Source organism: Pteropus vampyrus, unplaced genomic scaffold (genome assembly GCF_000151845.1).
Source record: "Pteropus vampyrus isolate Shadow unplaced genomic scaffold, Pvam_2.0 Scaffold81, whole genome shotgun sequence".
NCBI classification, from domain to species: Eukaryota; Metazoa; Chordata; class Mammalia; order Chiroptera; family Pteropodidae; genus Pteropus; species Pteropus vampyrus.
Window position 1 is genome coordinate 1,847,467 of NW_011888862.1, and position 20,928 is coordinate 1,868,394.

General features: G+C 39.3%; 1 protein-coding gene and 1 pseudogene across 1 annotated transcript in view; one reads left to right on the forward strand and one right to left on the reverse strand.

Moving 5' to 3' along the window:
• FRMPD4 (FERM and PDZ domain containing 4) overlaps window positions 1-20,928 on the forward strand; it is a 755,715-nt gene that overhangs the window by 314,168 nt on the left and 420,619 nt on the right. The gene's annotated exons all lie outside the window — the stretch shown is intronic.
• LOC111741730 lies at window positions 4,033-4,151 on the reverse strand (annotated as a pseudogene).

Sequence of the window (20,928 nt, forward strand, 5' to 3'; positions counted from 1 at the left end):
TGACATGGACATCCGTGATGATTTAATTAACCTGCCTTTGTTATTTCTGTAGCGCTATAGAGAAGAATCAGTATTCTTGAGTCACCAACAGTTTTGAAACTGCCTGCAGCAAGCTGTAGAATGGTGGCTGGTAACTTAAGAGCCTATGCAAAGATGGCGGCCATGTTGATACTGGAGTGAGGTGGAGTAAGGATATTGTGAATTGTGCATCATCGCTTATCCTTCACCTTGCCAGTCAAGCATGACAGAAGGATGCACCTCCTTGCCATCTGTTTCCCCTCCCTCTAAAGATGACAGCTTGGGTACTCTGTAGTCAGTGTTTTCAAGTTTAACCAGGTACGTGCCAAATTTTGAACAGCGATTCTCAAACGTTAGTGTCCGTCAGAATCCACCGGAGGGCTTGTTATAATCATTCTTGGGCCCTGCCTCCAGAGCCTCTGATTCATTAGGTCTATGGGTGGGCCTGGGAAACTGTGTTTTTAATAAATTTCCATGTGATGCTGATGCTGCTGGTCTAGGGACCATCCTTTAAGAACTTCTGCTCTAAAAAGTCCACCTCGACATCAGGGGAAGAACTGAGTGGACGGTGTTAAGGCACTAGAAAGTGGCACATCTGTTTATCACATTTTTTTTTTTAACGGATGGGCAGCTCAGAATATTTTCTCATGAAAGAAAATATAATGAGTGTTCCAGATTGAAAATGGAGCATATGCAACTTCCTTTTAAGGCACTGGCAAAAATGATACGAAATGAGAACAAAGCCAACAGAGAGTGGAAGGCAGTGTCAAATATGAAAATGGGAACTTTCTCCGCCTGGTTTTAAATCAGTTCTTATGTTTTGTATATACCTGTTTGTCCATCTCAGGACCGCCTCTTGGCTTTCTCATTTGTGCTGACTAACTGCCCGGCTTATATACAACACACAATAAGCTTTTGAAATAAATCTACTGACTTTGAAAGCTGTGTCATTTTTTGAATATGGCTTGATGGTCTTCTCGAGTTGTTGGTAATTAACTCCTATTTTTCCTGCAAAATATGACCAAGCATTCCTTTAATGTCAAAAATATTTAGGTGCTGTATATTTGGTTACCGAAACAGACATATATGCCTTTTGGAGGAAATAGGGCCCCAGGTCAGTGTGAAATAACAGGTAAAAGAGTCCTTGCCAGGGGATTTATGCTAACTGGATAATTTAAAAATTGTCTGATTCTTTGGTAAAAGTCTGACAGATAGAGGTAGGGGAGATCTAGTTCTTTTTTTTTTTTTTTTTCCTATGACCTGGCTAGTGGGTGGTATGTTACAATGTTCTAATGAAAGCAAATCTCGATCAGAGTTTGAATAGATATTAATTAGTGAGCTGGCAAAAAGAAAGAATGAAAACCAAAGCAAAAAACGAGCAAGCCTCCCAGGTACTCCTTGTGAAGTGAGGGAGAAGCCACTGTGCCTCACATGCCTTGACAGTTCTCTTGGAAACAGACATGGTGTCAGGTGTGTAGCTGGACCAGGCAGAGTCCTCTGACAGGTGGGTGCTGGGAGAGGGTGGAATGGCAGAATTCAGAGTATGGCTCTTGGGTATACAGATGTTGGTTTTGCCCAATTCTTATTATTTTCTCATGCAATATGTCCTGTATTGCTTTCCAAGCCACCACAATTCTGTAACATCACTCATTTCTTCAATGAAAAATGATTCTGACACCCTGTATGCTAATTAACAAATCCTCTGGTGCAGATTTAGATAACACATTTGAAGTGCTTGCCTTGGCTGCCTCTGAAATGTGGATTCCTGAGTAGGGGCCTTTCTATATGACCTGATTGTCTTTAGGATGTGGGTTAAAATTAACTTACATAACCAGATGCGTATCACTGCTTTCTTTCAGTTATAGAAAGAAGCTAGCAGAGGTGAGAAATCAAATTCTACAGGTTAATCACAGAGGCACTTAAAAAATTGAGGAAAGCTGCCCCATTAGGAAATGTACGTGTTACAGGTGTCGGGGATAGAGGAAGAAATTTGGGGACTGTTAGTGTTTTGTAAAGTACCGTTACATTAAATTTGGAAGTTTCGTGTATGATTTAGGTTAGTACGTAAGAAAATATTATAAAAGTAATTGTCGCATTTTCGACTTCCATCTTGAAGTCCCAAGATTTTAGATTCTCTAAGGCGCAAAGCTAATGAAAGCAAAGGCATACGGAAAATGCCCATGGAGTTTTCAGAGGGAATACTGTTTCTTTTCACACTTTTCTATTGCTAGAACAACACTTGGGTAATGCCGATAGCAAGCCCTGCATTTAATTATTGAAAACAATGCCAACATAAACTCAATCCCAGTGCTGCCTTTCTTCTCTTTTATCCAAGATCTGGCTGTAAATGTGATTTTCTTGTATGTACGTTGAGGGTGACTTTTGTACACAGAAAAGATTATTTGAGGGACATTTTTGGAGTTAGTCGATATCCGGGATAGTCAAGTTACACGCTCAAAATCTTGTTTCTTATTTAGGAGAACTAGTTTTTTTTTCTTTTAATTCTAGCAAAATTCAAAGTCACTTTTATGAGGACAAATTTAAATTTCCTTAAATTTTTAAAACTACACTTTTATATTTCTTTTAAAGTCCTTTAATTGTCTAAAAGAATCCCTCCAAGTATTGAAATTATTCTTATAAAACTATTGTTTTAAACTCAGAGATACAAGTTTTGTTCTCTTAAATATCCCAGTCACATTAACAAATGGTTTTTTAATGTCTAAATTCAAATCTAAACCAGTTACTCACGTACACATTTTAAAATAGAATTCCAAGCCTATAACCTATTAGATATTCCATATACCAAATTCTCTGAAATAATATAAGGTATTTATAATATCAAGTATAAAGAGGTTAACTCTTAATACTGCGGATTAATTTATTCCATCATTTCTATGCACGATTCTAAACCTTTAGTAGATTAAAAGACATCCAAAAAGGAAAAAAAATCATTCTCACTGAGGTACGTTGGAGTTGCTATCTCAATTCACCCAGTTTTTAATTCAGCCAAGGCTGCAGTGTGCTGATCTTTATTCATATTTGTGACATTCATGAGAAATACTGGTCACTGTGACTATTTCTATTTCTTGACCAGTGGGTCTCAATCTTGAATTTGTGTTAGTGAACCACTTGGAGTCTCATTGAAATGAAAATTTTGATTCTGGAGGTCTGGGTGGGACCTGCATTTCCCACAACCTCCTTGGCAACACCTACATCTCTGGTGCATTACCTACCTCACTGGTAGAGTATTGAGGTCTTAGATTCAAGTGGCATTTTGCATAATTCTTCCATCCACTCATGGATGACTTCCTCCCCTGAGGAGATATTTTACTTCTTTCACCGTGTGATTGGTTTTGCATTTATTTGACTCTCTTGGGATATTCAGATGTCATCCCCGTTAGACTCTGCGGGTCTCTCCAAGCTTTGTGTCTCTGGTCATAAAATTAAAAGAATCCCCGAGGATTAAAATTACTCTGACCACTTTGAAGGGGACAAATGATCGTTTTGAAATAAATGCGCCAAAATATTTTATCCGGAAAAAAAAAAAAGAAACTAAATAGGATGAGATAAGGTTACCAGGTGGATAAATTGAACTCTCCTTGAGTTTTAGAAATATAAGGTACAGTATTTTAAAATGTCGGTTCCTGTATCTAAATGATTTTTTAGATTATTTCTAGCTACTTCGTATTGATTGAAGATGTGACTACAGATGCAGGTTCGTTGGGTTTTGATTTGTTTTAACATAATGGCTCTCCTCCCCCAGTGAGTTCTTACTTGATCGTAAGGATATACAGCTTGCTGGAAGTTTTCTCTGTCACTTACAGGAGAAGCAACGTGTCTCAGAGAGTGAACTTTTTATTTCAACTAGCTAATGCCAACCAAGCCAGGTTTCTCACTGACATTTCTTTACTCAATAAAGCAAACAATTTAAATTTTAGGAAAGTGCGTGCGCATGTGTTTCTTTCTTTCTGTCTGTCTGTCTGTCTGTCTGTCTGTCTTTCTGTCTTTCTTTCATGCCTACAGCACCCGGTATTCCAAGGTGGTCTCTCATCCAAGTACTAACCAGGGTCAACTCTGCTTAGCTTCCGAGATCAGACGGGATTGGGCTTGTTCAGGGTAGCATGGCCGTAGACCATGTGTTTCTTTTTTGAATGGCTGTTGGAGCAGGCGGTGAGCAGCGAGCACTCTTCAGTCCCCATCATAGGTCTTGGCTCTGTGGTCTTGCAGCAGGCCTGAGTAACACATCTCTGTTACCTGCCTGGCCCTGCAGGCAGTTAAGTTTGCTACTCTACTAGACATGGGTCCTCCCATATAGTGTTCACAGGCGTATACTTGTATACAACCTGCCAGCAACAGATTTCTGTATTTAGATTTGCAGGTATTTGGACATAGCAATTCCACTTCTAGAAATCTGCACAAAGAATTAACTGGACGGGCATGTGATTTTTGTCTAAGGATGTTCTCTGTGATATTGTTCACCAGAGCAAAATATTAGAAACCACCTAAATATCCATTAGTATGGAACAATCATGCAGTTGGAATAATATGTATTTATTATTAATCAACATGGAAAAGGGCTCTGATGTATTGTTCAAAGAATAAAGCAGGCCTCAAAGAAGCCGTTGTAGCTGTGTCCCATTATTTCAAAAAACATAATGCGTTAAATTACAATTTTCATAACAAAATAAAACCGTGACTCTCATACAGATGTAAAACGAGGACATATTAAAGACTTTGTTTAATTCACTTTCAGTGAGGGAATTGGTAAGATTTTTGAACAGTTCAAAAGAGATCCAGTTGCCACCGCATTTATGGGTCAGAAATAGTGAAATGAATTTGGAAATGGTTGCCAAAGCGGCTTATTGAACAGTGGGCAGGGGAGTTGGTTGCACCTCTGCCTTACTGAATTTATTTACCCTCTATAGTCAAGTATTATTTTGCATTGGTATCAGTTATCTGCAATTTACAGGGTTGCAAAATAGTTCAAAGGCAATTAAAGGTACAGAGCCACCACATGGGCAGAATTAGATAACTTAGCAAGGGGTGTTCTAACGTTTAGAGCCTTAATGCGTAATTTCCCCTTAAAACACAAATTTTTTCTATATCTATGTGTATAGTAAAGTCGAGAATGAGAACAGAAAAATGATTACTTATCTATGGATTGTAAGATTGTATGTTATTTGTATTTTTTCTCTATTTTTGTGTTTTCAAGGTATTTTGAAAAGAGTGTGTAATATTTTATTATAGTCAGAAACAAAACCCTACTTCCGTATTGAAAAACAATGCTAAATCCTCCTGGAATGTTTTTAGTAAATCCTTAAACAACAAAAGCATTGACGCTGCCTTTAGGATACTGCGATTAAGATACTAGGATGAGAGTGGGGGCCAGAGAACTTGGGGTGGTTGGCAACGTGGGGTGCTTGACCGCGTGGGGTGCTCACCTGCTCTTTCTGGTTGGTCCTCCAGTTGATTGCTTTGCTTTGTGTTCAGGCTTAAAATATTCCCACTTCTAAGAGATGGTGATGAAACCAAGGTGCTTTTGGCATGTCGATGGTGCTTTTAGCTTTAACACTCAATACATGAAGTGCCAAGAAGTTGCTAATATTTCTGTGCCTTTTTCAGTTGAGTCAGGGAAAAACGGGTGGGAGAGGGGAGGAGGACAGTGTCCCTACATGGTGCGTCAGAAGGGAAGATGCTTCCCATTTCTGTGTGTGATGACAGTTATTAACGAATAGATCTCTCCAAGTGTATGCAACCCCCTCGGGTTAATGTGCTTATTTATAGAACTGATTTGAAAATTAAACAGAGCTTTTTCTTTCTCCCATTTTACAGTTGCAAAGAGATAATAAACATGCTCATGGCTTATATTATTCCATCAGTATTTGCCTCGGTATTGATTATTGCCTAGAGATTTGTTGTCTGTCTCTTCTTCGGTTGTCCCCCACCCCGTGCCATTGTGTTTCTGGCTGTAATCCTCATTTCCTTACAGCCTGCCAAACTGCAGCTCCTTTGGGATGCCAGGTTTGTCTTATAATCCTCCTGACTGATGAGAGATTTGCAGAGGAGTTGGCCTGCACATACAGTATATATCTTACTGACAGTGTATATGTAAAATTTTGAATAGCAGAGAAGATTATATTCATTTCCCATTGGATAACAATGATTAGGATTGCATCAGTGATTAAACAACAGTCTCCTGCTCTTCTTTGGTTTAGCTCAGAGCTGTATGTACGTCGATGCCAAAATATTTTTGTCGAATGAATGAACTGAACAATGTTTGTTTATATTAACCTATGTATCACCTTTCTGGAGTCGTGCTGTGTGTGGTTATGTAAGCATCCTGCCATCAGAAGGAGTACCTTCACTTATCAGAAGCCTTGAGAGGGCAGTGTTTACGTTCAGTTTGGAGGTTTAGTTCTCATGATGATAAGCCCAGCATTCCTTAGGGCAGGACTGGCCTTGGGAGAGAGGAAGCCAGGAGGCAAATTTGGTCTTAGGTTCCCACAATGGATGAGATAGTGTCCCTTGACACTTGATGTCCCAGTACCTGTGACTGTGACATCATTTGGAAGTATAGTGTTTCTCACTTCCCTGGTACACCGGTCTCATAGTTGAAGGCTTTATCCATGTATCAGTCAAGGCGAGTAATGTAACCAGAAATCACTCTAGGTATAGTGAGCAGGAAGGGATTGAATATAGAGAATTGTCTGCTCACACACTGTTAGAGGAATTAGGTAGCGAAGGTCAAGGATGGGCTGTTATGCATACCTTGCTGGTATGAAGAACTCAAGAAGTGCAGGGTCGACAAGAAGCCAGTATCCAACATCAGCAGTCTTCAACGCTTAATGGAGTGATTCTCAGGGAGCCACTTGGAAGATCCCAACAAAATTCTGCATATATTATCTGTCGATACGCACACATCTGACTCTTACTGCTGCTGGTGGATAATGTCTACCCTCTCTTCCCCTACCAGGGCTCTGTGAATGGCTTATGTTGGCAGAATGTAAAGGAAAGCCTCGTTCCTAAGGAATGGTGGGAAATGTAGTTTCCAGGTTTTCAGCCTCAGTGACACTAGAGAGAATGTTGAAGGGCAAGGGCAGAACTAAATACACATGGCACCCTGCTTACTCGTCTTAGTTTCTTTCCCTCAAAACAAGAACGAGTACTTGGTTCTCTGAAAGAGTCTGATAATCTCTTCATTTCAACTAAGATATGAAAGATCAATAAATAATACCTTAAAATGTTTTTCCTCCGGAACTGTTTGTATTTTCATGCGATCAAAGATTTAATTCAAAGACGAGAATGCATTTATTTGACACTTAATTGAAACGGGGACTCACAACAGTGTTTTCTCATGGGTCCTCAGAGATACAAAGAAATTTTAGGTGGAAATCTTTGCTCTTGAGCATTTTAATCTTGTTTGGATTTCTCTTTGCGCATGCGATGACATTTGGTTTTGTTGATCTTTTGGTTTATTACAGATACATAAGTGAGAGGCAGATTCATTTTCATTAAAGGATTTTCAATTGTCTATTATTACTAGTGATTTTTTAAAGCGGCCGTTTTACTCCTCCTCTCCTGTCACCTCCCCAGGGAAAGTTTTGCAGTGTCTGGAGACATGTTTGGTCTTCAAAACTGGAGCGGTGGGGATGCTACTAGCTAGCATCAAGTGCATCGAGGTCAGGGATGCTGCTCACCCTCCTACAGTGCACCGTACAGCCTCACGATAAGGAGTTACCCAGCCCCAAATGTCATTAGTGCCACAGCTGAGAGATCCTACTCTGTGGGTGATTGGAGGGAAAAGGTGAGGTAGATCTTTGTTATTATGACCCTTCTCTAAGCCGAGGTAATCTTTAATGCTGTTGCCACCTGTGTCGTTCAACTTGCCCTTGCCTTAACTCTTTCTTTGTCCTCTGATGTCCGTCCTCTGCCAAAAGGCATGGCCTGTGTTCTTCCCCTGGCCTCCTAGTTGACATCCGAGGTGGGGGTAATCCATCTTCTCCCTTTTAACTGCTCTTTGATTTTGTTCCATTCTGAGATCCCTTGTCTTTCCCAGCTTTCTTTCTCCCACAGTCTGCAAACAGCCCATCTGTTAATTTACTCCAGTCCCCCGAAGGGTCTCATCACATGTCTAGAAGGCCTGTCTTCTTCCTCTTATCACTGTCCCCAAATTTCACCCTGCTCAAGTTCATCCCCTTCCTTACTCCCCATGCCCAGGGCACTTATCCTGAATTTGCCCAGATTGTACATTGCCCCATTTGTGTGTGAATTGGGCTAATTGTATTTTATTTGTTGATTTGCTCGTGCTGGAGAAGTCCTAAAAACTGTAAATTCTTAGAAGGTAAAAACACGAGGGTCCTGTGGTGCACTTCAGCCAATCGGGACATAAAATCGGGCTCATGGGATGCCAAGGAAAAGCATTTTGATGATGGAGGAATGATAAGTCAGGCTGGAAGGAACTGTGGAAACTCACGAAGCCTGTTCCCAGTCCACCCGGGCAGACTAATAATCATCAAAGATAAATGAGGATCTGCCCAATTTTCAAGGGTTGCCAGAGAGGAAAATTTCACAACCTGTTCCAGCTATTGACTATCCAGTTATGAAACGCTTTCCGCTAACCTAAGTCTCCCTCTTAAGGAATCAACATTGTGCAAAAATATATAGTAATAAATTTAGAAATATGAGTTAAGACTTTCTTTATACATAAGAAATTTATATACTACAATTTCCCTTCAAGTTAAGAGGATTTTTATTTTTATCTGAAGAAATTGCTAAGCTATGGCTTTTGGCAAAGGGATTGGAATTCAGGATAAAGAAGTAGCTTGAAAAGACGATGGACTGTATGAGGTAAGAAAAATAGTTTAATTCTGTCTGTATGCGCTCAGGGTATTTCTGCACAGCCGACTTAGAATGCTTCAAGTTCTTTTAAGATGACTGCTATTGGGGAGTTTATTTCTTTAACAGCATCGTCTCTCCTTCTGTATTAAGATGGTGCATTGTATTGTTTCGTTCCCTTCCTAACTTCCTATAGGGCAGCTGTTAAATTATGCAACTTCACAGGGCCATTCTGTCTACCTCAGCATTACCCCTTTCATTGCAGAAATGAATTTTCAAGATTTGTGCAATTTATTCAGCAAACAAGGATCGAGCTTCTCTTGTGTGCTCAGGCACCATGTGGGCTAATTATAGATTCAGAGAAGATGCTGTCTTGACCTGCGAGGGGCTTTAGAGTCTAGCAGGGAGTGTAGACATGTAAATAAAGCCTTTTGGAAAGGCCTGTGGCCTCCACTGTAGCAGTGTGTGTAAGATACAGTGGGAAACATTTGGTACATAACTTTTTATTAGGTATACTATTTTCATTCTTTAAGAACATATGACTTCGAACCGAGATAAACCAGATGACAAATCTGGTCTCTGTCACTGTGTGTTTTTTTCTGAGCCTTAGAATCTATCCTTGCACATGGAAAGCAGTCGTATCTGCCTTGAAGATCACTGTGGTGATTAAGTCAAAGGGCCTTTTACTGGGTAGGTATTTAATAAATGTTGTTTCTGTCTTTTCTCTTTGCCGATTCAAGGATAGTATAAGGGTCTTTTATTCTTTTTCGTCAAGGTGGGGGGCATCTCCTCCCAGTGTCAAAATTACCTTCCTGCATATGCAGACTGTCCCAAGTCATGAGGCCGAGACATCTCTATCATAGAATCTGAAAGTGACAGAGATGTGTCACCTTTTCCACCTTTTCTCACAGCTATCCATAGGGCACGCGGCCAGTCCGATGCAACACTTGTCCATGAATTAACAGCTCATGGTTTTGAGCCGCAGGGGCCACACAGAATCCGTTCTGATGACAAGTTACATTGACAGTAGCCACTGTATCTGGCTGTCAGAAGTCTTGGTTGCTGCGGTTCTAGCAGTGGTAGCTCAAGTCCACAGTGGTGAGATCTACTGAGCAAAATTTTGGTGTCTGTCCTCAGTGGCAGCAGCAGTAATACCTTTAGTGTCCTGATCCGTGATGTGAATTTTCATGTTGGTCCTGGGGACATTGCCTCTAACCCTGCTTCTGACTGTTAACCTCAAAGCCAAAGGCCTTTCAAAATGAGAGACGGTCAGCATTTATTTGAGATCAAATTCTAGCTATTCTGGATGCACAGATTCAGGTTGAAGATGAAATAGGGAATAGTGTTCGCATTAGGAAGCAGAGTCATTGGATATTTTTGAGATAGAGAAGGGGAACAATTACATCAATAGAAGGAAGGCATTTCTGTTGGTACAGATAATATTACATAGCGAATGTTAATTCTAAACAATGTTTTCAAATTTTCAGTTCGGTTATCATCAGTTCGGTAGTCATAATAACTGCTTTCTCGTAATCTTTCCGTAAGTTATTTGGGGCACGATGTTGTTTAGGTCCAGTCTAAAGGTCATTTTCCTTGTTGTAACATTCCAAAGGTTTGAGGCATAAGACAAGCATGGCAGTCTCTCTTCTGTGGCTACTCAGGCTCCATTTCGAACGTGGCTCTGTTATTTTGGGGCATGAACTTCGCAAACAGCCTTCATGAACAACCATGTCCTTTCATTGATTCCTTTTGAGCTTGTATTACCCATATTGTTTCTATTGCTCACAATTTGAACTTTTGACTGATAAAGAAATGGTTAAAATATTATAATGAGGTTTTTGGTTATGCTACAGAGATATCTCATATGCTGTCCAAGAGAGACAATTCACTTCTTCGCTAAGGAGACCCTTATAATGGTCGCTTTTCAATTAGTTTGCATTTCTTTTTGTTCTTAAACCTTTCCACATCTTTCTTTATTGTCGCATGCCATTTCTTATTAGAAAAATAAGAGTGTCCCCAAGTTTCCATTCGTTCGATGCTAGATCTACATGACAGAGAGATATAACTTGTAGAATTGCCAAAACCCATAGTGCCATATGCAGAAAGAAAACAATTCTGACTTTCTGTTTTTGGCATTTAAAAAATGCCTTACTAGTCTCTGTTAATATTCTGTTTTAAAACCTGACTATTCAGCCTCGAGGCTCTTTGCTATAGATAGAAATTTATCAATATTTTAACCAAGGCTGAACAAACAAAAAAGTCAACAGGAATCAAGTAAAAACAAATCTCCCACGTTCTCGTTCCAGCATCGGTGGTATGGCTTTCATTGTACTAACCATCTTTGAAGTACACATCTTGCTGATAACAATTATACACTCAGAATGATAAACTGTTAAAAAGATTGTTTGAAAGCTGTTTGCAGAACAACAAAAGCAAGCAGAAACCGCAGGAGATGGGGGCCTTGAAAAAAGAAGAGCACGTCAGGTGAGATCCACACTTACCTGGCTTTTCCACCGAGGGTGCTTTCCGTTTCACATGGTGCACAGGGACAGAATGCAAGTAGCAAGTGGCATTCTTATTATGTCGAGGAGAGTCAGAGGTTAGAGTTCGGGGCTGCCGAAACACTTGGAAATTGAGAGGGGGAATTCTGAAAATGGGGATTCCCAAAATCTACATATAAACCTCTGGTGGACCCGTAAGCTGTGCCCCCAAGGTGTGACTCCAAGGAACACATCAGAAAGCAGTAGTTTCGAAGTTAAGGACGTTAGGACAGATTTTACCAGCTGCCGGGTGATGGCATAACAGATTGGAGCGCTCATCCTGCCAAGTGATAGGAGTTTGGTAAACACTTCAAGGTTTTCATTGGAGCCTCGGAATGGCCGTGCTTTAGGAGTAGAGTCTGTGTCCCAGAATCGAGAATTATGCCCTTGAAATAAGGACAAAAGATAAATAGACCCACTCTAAATCAAGCCTTCGCAGAATTAAAGTGATCCTCTGATAACATATCTGCTTGTTACTACAAAAATCAACATTTTTCAGAAGAAGATAACAGAATATAGATCATATACAACATATCATCAGTAATGTCTAGTATATAATTACAAATCGCTAGACATGTAAGGGGCAGTAAAATGTAACCCATAATCAAGAAAGAAAATAGTCAGTAGCTGAAAATCTATATGTCAGCCAGATGTTGGAATTTTCTGACAAAGACTTTAAAATAATTCAAGTCTTTAAAATAATTAAAGTCTTTGTGAGAAAATTCCAACATCTGGCTGACATATAGATAACGTGTTTCAAATTTGTGGGGAAAGATGGCTGTGATGACAAAATAAGGAATTTCAGGAGAGTGAAGGTAACTTAAAAAAGATTGTAGAACAGAAAAATCAAAATTGTATCTTTGGTATCCTATTCGTTTTGGTATCCTTCCCAATTCCTTTATGCCAAATAGAATTGTTTTTTTGCATAGCTGATTATTAGTAATTTTAATAGCTAAACCTCTTTAAATCTATAAATTTTCATTTCTTCCTTTAAATCATATAAAAATCAGCAGATAATAGCTTTCTATATTGCAATAAAAGATTACAGTAAATTAGTGTGTCCAAGTAAGTTTTGAATACCGTCGAACAAATTAATAATACTACTCTATTTAAATCAAGAAAATTATCTGTTACATTTATTTCCTAGACTTAAATGTAAAGACTAAAACTATGGAAAAATTCTATTTGGGAAATCTTTGGATAAATTATGAAATAACTGGAAGAAACTACAACAGTGATTTTGAATCATTCTGGTAGTTTGGTTTTATCTATGTAGAATCAGGTAACGGAAATAATTTGGACTTCAATAAGTTGTTTAATTTATAGATTTCAGTTATTGGATGTAAAAACTATGTATGAGATTAATGATCACAAAAGCTAACATAAGTAACCTTCAATGGACTTCTGACTTTTTAAATTGGTATGGTTGCTAAAATATTTCATCTTAGCACTTGTGTGAGTCGATTCACTGTATCCTGAATTAACATATAAATTAAGCATTTTCAATCATAAAATGTCTTAAATATCTATATAGTACAGGAGGTTTTAATCTGCAGTTCATAAAACTAAGAGCACACATCTCACGTATTTTTTTATTTTACAGAGTAATATATTAAAAAGTATAGTTTTTTTGAAATTAACTCACATTTTTTTTTGCCAGTTTTCATGTTAGATTTTTGAAAGAAGACACCAAAACTCAATACCGTGTACTAACTTCACTTCATAGAAGTAATAGCTTTGCGGAACCAAAAATTAATTTGGGAAACTTTAATAACAAGAGAAACTGCAGTCCTCTGTCCGTAAGCGTGCAGGATAGACATTGTACAGTCACATCGATATATTCACCACATATACCTCATTTTCACCGAGCCCAAGTCTTCAGATTACCATTTGACTATCCTTTCTGTAGTGTGATGGATGGGCATGGTGAGTGGGAGTAGGTGAGCGCGTGAATCCCTTGAATGTGTTTGCAAAAATTTATCTGTAACGTTGGCTGTTTTGTGGGAAGAGGGTTCCTCTCTCATTCAATTATCAAATGTGTCCTCGATTCCAAAAAGGATAGGAATCCCGATTAATCGTTTTCTTCAGTTACTGAGAATTGTGCCACTTTTCCATTTCCTCATTCTTCTTACTTAATAATTGACGCTTTAAAGGGACATGCCTCTGTTTATTTCCGAGACTCACTTGGCTTATAAGAAGTAAGATGAATCTATTCAATATCTTATGTTACTATTGTGAAATATGAAAGCCACCGCCATGTTTTCATAGGTTCCGCTTAAGTAACAATGGCTTGGCTTTTTTTCTGTGGTGGTGCCTTCAGGAATAATTATTAACATGTGACTTTGAGCATATCATGTATTTAAGCCCCACTCTTCCTAAATATGTTCACAAAACCAAAAGACAGAATGTAAAGTAAGTGAACAAGAAATGCAGATCAAAAAGAAAGATAAGAAGCCAAGTGTTAATATATAAAATTGTTCTCCAAGCTACTTCAGCTTTGCTAGACACGCAGTTCAAAATTGGACCAATCTTCTAGGAGTCAGGGCGACTTCTAGGAGTCAGTGGAAATTAGTTGAGTTATAGTGGGGAAAAAAGGCAGGTCAACAAAACTAGCTCGAACCAGCAAAAGCCAGCTTGATTGAGCACCAGCCAGCTGGGCTAGGGGAAGCCACTCTGAAGAGGGTAGAAGTGCCGTGAGTTATGCATTCTTCCCCGGACGGTAGAGTGGGTGTCTCATTTCCATTCTTCTTCTGTAGATATTTCGTGAACGCTTCCTTAATGCCGGGTTCTCTGCTGGGCGCTGGGGATATACCATAGTGACAAAGGTAGCGCCCCTGGAAGCTGACAGTGTTCTTGAGAAGTCAGCAGTAACAGGCAGGGTGAAAATGATCTCTTAAGGAGAGTCAAAGGATACCCTGGGAACCTGCCTTTTTGCTCTCGTGGGTTTCTTTGTAAATTATTGAAATATCTGGCAAAGAGAAATCCACATATGTGAGGGACTTCAGGTTTGCATTGACTGATACTGATGGAGCCTGAAATAACCCCCAATTTAAATATGTACGACGAATCTGTGGAGTAGGCATTTGTAAGGAAGGCTTTCTGAAAGGGTAGACAAGGATGTTCTCATTTTTCCTAAAAGACAAGGGGGTGTAGCTTCTTAATACACATTTACAAAGAGCTTGGCGGGGCTCCCAGCGGGCATGGTCTGAAGTCCTGGAGACTGTCTGTGCAGGCAGTCATCGTGTGTCACTGTCAGAACCTTACACACACACACACACACACACACACGCACACACGCGCACGCGTGCACACACATACACACACACACACACACACACACACACACCCCAACACGCACTCACTCAAACAAGGGGGAAATAAAACCAGACAACCTGCAGTTGAATTTAGATGTATGAGAGAAGGTGACAGCCTAGACATCCGCCAGATTTAAAGAGACAACATTCGATGGTAAGTTGTATTTTAAAATATCAACCACTGAAATGTTAAACTTTCAGAAATATGAAGGTTTTCAAATGTCAAAACTAGGCATTTAAAGAAATTCCGCAGATATGATTTCAAAGTGACAAAATTAAATTGAATATTTCTCTGAAAGGTACTTTCGTTAAAGGAAAACAGCATTTGATTTCAGTGGGTTATTGTCTCCTTGCTCTGGCATTTATTTTACCTTCTCTGCAAGGGCCTAGGAGAGGACAGCTCCATGTAATAAGCCAGAATGGGAGCGACTGGCATTTTTGTAGTTCACAGTAAAAGGACCGAACCCACCAAGGCAGTAGTTAGTAGTCCTGCTTGCTTGATCCTCTGGCTATTCCCGAATTTTCTTTGATAAGCATCTCCATGAAGTGCTCTGGCAAGAAATGGTGGAACATCCGATTGGGCAAAGCTTTGCACATCTTCTCTAGACGAAGTGTTTCTCCTGTGACCTTCCGCGCGAGTTGCCAGCGCCTCCCCTCCGTTTTGCTCAAGTTGACTTCTGGATCCGTGCACCAGCCCATGACCTCTTTGATGTCAGAGGGAGGCCTTGGCATAAGGAAAGGGATTATTTACAGTAACTTTGCTTTTAACTTCATATTTAGTTTATTAAAATTACACTGGCAAAAATCCACGTTTTTTTGTGTTTGACGGTCAGCGAATAAATCTTATTATTCAATTTTTAAATCTAGTAGAACAAACACAATCACCTGCACATTTTCTTTGTCTAATATTTAATGAATCCATGTCAAACAAATGATACTTATTTCAATAAGCAAATCTATTTTTGAAGATAATTAAATTCTCTCAAATATTTTACACTGCAATTATGTATTTAATATATTATATTTTCCTTTGAAGTGTTTCTAGTTGACTGACAGGAGAACTCGATGTGCAAACAATCAAAAGCTTTCCAAGCATTTAAAAATACTCTTATAAATATGATAAATGAAACTTACAAAGCAAACAAGCTCTGCGAAATGTTCTAATTCTATTTAAAAATATGGTCAATTTTCTTATTCCATTCAGCTTAAAATGGCAAGACTAATATGTTAGAATTTCTTAAATTACTTGTATAACAAACATAGATGGCTCATAAAATTTACTAAAAGATGCTAGGCTAATTCTATGAGCTCGTATGATTTCAATTGTGTACTTAATTTGAAATATTCCCAATGTTGAAAAGACAATTATCATTGTAACAGAAACTTGCCTATCCAAACCTATATCCATTCTTTCCTTTTTCTATCACAGGCATTGTCACCTTTTTCTGAAAAAGGCCAGATAGTAAATATTTTAGCCTTTGTGGGCCACATATGATCTCCGTCACATATTTGATTAAAAGAAACAAACAAAAAAACAACTTAAAAATGTAAAAACCATTCTTAACCCCCACGCCAATTAAAAAAAAAAAATCAGTCGGCACGGTGAACTTCGTCTGTGTCTTGTAGTGTGATGACCTGTGTCCTCCAATTTAAAAATCCTTTCATTTTTTTTTTAAGTGGGGCACAATTCCTACAAGTTCAGATTCCTTGTAGCTAAGTGACCATAAGACTGATTTCTGTCCTCTTTCCCTTGGAATGGATTGCAGACCTAGCGGTGCATAGTCTTGAACCTGTTGTCAAGGACAGCACTGTGGAGATGGCAGGCTACCAAGACAGAAGGAGGCTGAACTCCACGGCTCTACGGGACTCCGTGACTGTCAACTAAAGAGACCGGTTTTGACATACCAGGCTAGACTTTTATGTGAAAGAATTCTTGATTAAGTTGCTGTTATCTGAAGGCAAATCTATTTCTTAACGGATTCACTTTCTAAGGGGACAGATTTCATAACCCAGGGGAATCTCAGTTTAGTGACTCAAAAATTCATAACTACCTTATAGTTGTCATTAAAACGAACTGATTCTTTAGTAATTGCTAATTGCTTTCATCTTGTCCTCATTGTCGTGCTAAATCCTTGCACCTATCACCCAGGTCTACAGAAATTTTACTGCCATCCCATTAGATTTTTAAATTCTCTTCATAGTTTGTTATAAAGCCCAACGATGTTATTTTGTTGCCTCGTTTTGTGCGTTTGGTCGTTTGGCTGGTGTCTCCCAAGAAGGCAGGGCTGTTTGTGTGTGAGGACTCAAGGACAGTTGACCCCCTATTGCAAATTGTGACCTGAGGCATGAAGGACATTGGATCGCTACTCCAAAGGCTTACTTAGGATCAGACCTCCCTCACTCCCTTCTTCCTGAGACCCAGTGCCTGACCGGTATCACCATGGTGACAGCTGCATTTCTTCCTGGTTCCTGTGTCTCTAAGCCTCAGTTTTGATAACGTGCTCTGACTCCTTAGATTGTAGAGCTCTGGCTTATGTTTGCCAGTCTCCTTCCAAAATGGAATCTGTCCCCAAGTCTTAATTCCAGGCTATGGTCCCCTTTAGAATGAAGTAACTTGATGAAAGTTAATTCTCTCATCCCCAGTGCTTTTGAAAACTGGAATAAAGCTATAACTTTCGGTGACACTTCTCATGGCTGTCTTAAAAATAAAATTATACAATGTAAGTTGCATTTTGCTGAAATTAATTGGCCTCTTAAAATTTGATGGATGGGTGGAAAGCATTTAGAATTTATGGAAAATAATTGTCATGAAGAAGCTGGGACTTATTTTCCACAGAAGAGGCACTGACCTCCTGAGAGATTTTACTTGAGTGGCTCGATTTTTGCTGTAACTGCTCAATGACGGATGGGGATACAATGATTTTTGGTCTGATAGATGATTTTGAGTCGAGGTTTTTGGTAGACGAGTATTGACTTACTGAATGTATACCTTGAAAAACGGTTTGCATCCCTATTTGAAGAGTGTGGACTTTCCATATTTAGAGAAGCTTTCCTGTATTTCTTTTTACCTGTAACCTTAGGGCGCTTTACTTTCTCTGTGTAAAACGAGAAAGGATAAAAACATATTCTACTAAGGTGACTTGTATTATTTATGAAACTGGAAATGGCTTAAGTGTTCGTCCTCAGTTATCTGTTTCATCTATTATCCGTAAAACCTCTGTCTTCTTCAGGGATATGCCGAAGAGTGCATCTCTCTTGGTACACTTATTTGACTTATAACTTAGGCCACGTCTTTTTAAAAGTTTGTCAAAAGTGGAGTCAGAAATATTTATTGAGAATCTGTAGCTATTTTGTTTTGGAATATCGACATTTAAGGGACCATTATAACATTGAAATTTTCCTATGTTGTCATGTTATATTACCTTAATGATTTATTAAGTTCTTTATCATCAAGTTAGAAGTTAATTAAAAACGAAAGCTCTTTAGCAGTATGAACGGTTGAAGTTTTTCTACATATATGTGCTTTTTCTTGGCAGCTGGCATTTTTCAAGTAGCTCGCTCTGTTATTGGCCTTTAAAAATACCAAATAAATTTGTCTGAGAAGTACGAGCTTAACGCAGTAGGATACTCTCTTACTATTAAGTAAATATAATAATTTTCTTTTAAAATCTTGTGTCACTTAGTTGTAGAATATCCTGAGTTCCAGACTAGGGATAGGTTGGGGAACTTAGTCCTCGAACTTGATTTATGCATATGTATTTTCGTGATGATTTATACCCTATTGTAGATCAACCTACTACTGACCAAATGAAAAGACACAATATAAAATTTACTGTTTGTTTTCAAGAAATGCACGTGAAGAGTCAAAAGAGACCTCAGAGCAAAGAGTAATTTTTTGGAAGGAAAAAAAAGGGCTCCATAACTCAAATGTCATGGAAGTCTTTTGCCACCTTTTAAGTAGAACATGTCATACTAGATATCCCTCCTACAACTCCTGATGTTTCTTAATAACCGATTGCATCTTTCGAGGTGGCAATGGAAATCTCTTCGAGTAATGAGGAGATGGAATAGTAAGCATCCTTTCAAAAAGTCTTTTTATAAAAGCAACCTTAATTTTGTGCGAAAATACTAAAGAGATGTTTAAGTAAAAGAAAAATTGATAAATATACAAATCTGGCAAAATTTTGTTATATATATAATTTCTATTTCTCATTCTTTTATATGTAGTAATTATTAAATGTGATAAAATATAAAATATTATTTAATATGTAATTGTTCATAAATTAGAATTTGCAGATAAAATATTTTCCTTGATATGTGCATGCGTGCGTGCGTGCGTGTGTGTGTGTGTGTGTGTGTGTGTGTAGAGAGAGAGAAATCGTGCAATACTGTTAAGTTGAACAGAAGATTGTGAGAGTCAAACTTTTTTGACACGCAAATATGACATTTTTATATGGTTCTGGAAAACAGTGTTGGTATTTCTGGGTATTGAGGCCGCATGAGAATTTTCTCAACATAGTTATGTTCCCTTTACTTTGTGATGCGAAGGTTTTATAAGGTGCATTTCTCATCAGGAAGAGCTCGCCAAGAAAGTTGTTAAGTCGAACCTAAAGGCAGCCCCTACTTTTCTCCCTTTCTGATTCCGCCACCTTCCCATCCTGCTTTGCCGTGTTAGTGTCTTTGTAGGCAGCGGTGCTAATGTTCTCTCCAAACATATCCTGGCTCCTTTCTCTTCTCCACTTGCTTATTGTGGAGTCTCTTTTTCTGCTTTATTTCTCATATCTGTCTCCTCTCTGTTTCTGTGGTCGCTCCCCTAATTAACCACGATAAAAATAGGAGCAGTCATTTAAACAGTGCTTACTCCTTGCCCAGGTGCTGTTCTAAGGCCTGTACGTGTCATCCAACCTTCACGGTGATCTAGGAGGTAGATGATATCGTCTCTCATTTTAAGGTGAGACGAGGAAACTGAGGCACAGAGCGTTTAAGTGGCCTGCCCGGACGGAATCTGGATCCGTAGGCCACATTTTTAAGCACCAAGCCAACCCACTCTCTGAGTGTCATAGTTTGCCTCCAGAGCAGTTGCTGCTATTTGTAGAATAAAAAGCTACCACCTTTCTGCCTCCGGGGTAACATGAGTTCCCCCGGAAACAGTTCGTCTTACTGTCTCCTCGGACCCCACCCGGGAACTCATGTTTGCCTGGAGTAGGAGTCAGCAAACTACATCCCCTGGACCAGACTTTATCCCTCCCCAGCAGGCCTGTTTTTGTAATAATGTTATGTTGGAACACAGTGTGTCACCTGGCTGTTCCCTTTCTCCAACGGCAAAGTAGTTGTGACCCACAGGATATGTTTTGCAAATCTTCAAATATTTACTATCTAGCTCTTTAAAGGAAACGTTTGCTGACCCCTAGCTTAGAATAGTTTCCATCCAACTGTTCCAGTTACTATTGCTGTGTAACCAATCACTCTAAATCATAGTGATGTAAAACGCCCATGACGCTCAAAGATTCTGTGCGCCTGGAGTTCCAATGGGGCACAGCATCTCTTTTCAGTGATATCAGGTACCTGGGTTGAGGAGATTTAAAGAGAGGGGCCTGGAGCAACAGGGATTCCACTGGCATGGGTCCCCCAGCATGGGTGGTCTCCTCAAGGGGTCTCTCCAGCCGGCAGCCTGAGACGATCAGAAGTCCAACAAGCCAGCTCCAGCTTCCCACCGTGTGTCCCTAGACAGAGCAGGACAGAAGGTGTCTCATCTTTTCTGATTAGCCTCCCATGTTACACACTGTCACTTCTACTATGTTCTCTTGGTTAAGACAGCCACAAAGAGCCACTGAGGTTCAAGGAGAGGGAACAAAAGCCTCACCTGTCAATGGAGGGGTGTCGGTGTCAAATTGTAATAAGCATGTATGGGGTTTAACGCGTATTACTGTGACTGTGTGTGGAACATAAAATCTACCACCCCGCCCACCTACCTGTGTTTAACTAGACGTCTTACTGTCTCCTCGGACCCCACCCGGGAACTCATTTAGGGTCCCACGTAAGAAGTATTCTTTTCTACCTCATCTCGGGAACCTTCCCTCATCTTCGTATCTGGAAATCACTGTCGTTTCACTGTTTTCCCATATCCCGTTAGTAGAAAACATTTGCAACATTGTCATTTATAAGAAATATATATTTGGTCATTCGGATGACCAAAATAGATTTTGCACATACTTGGTTTT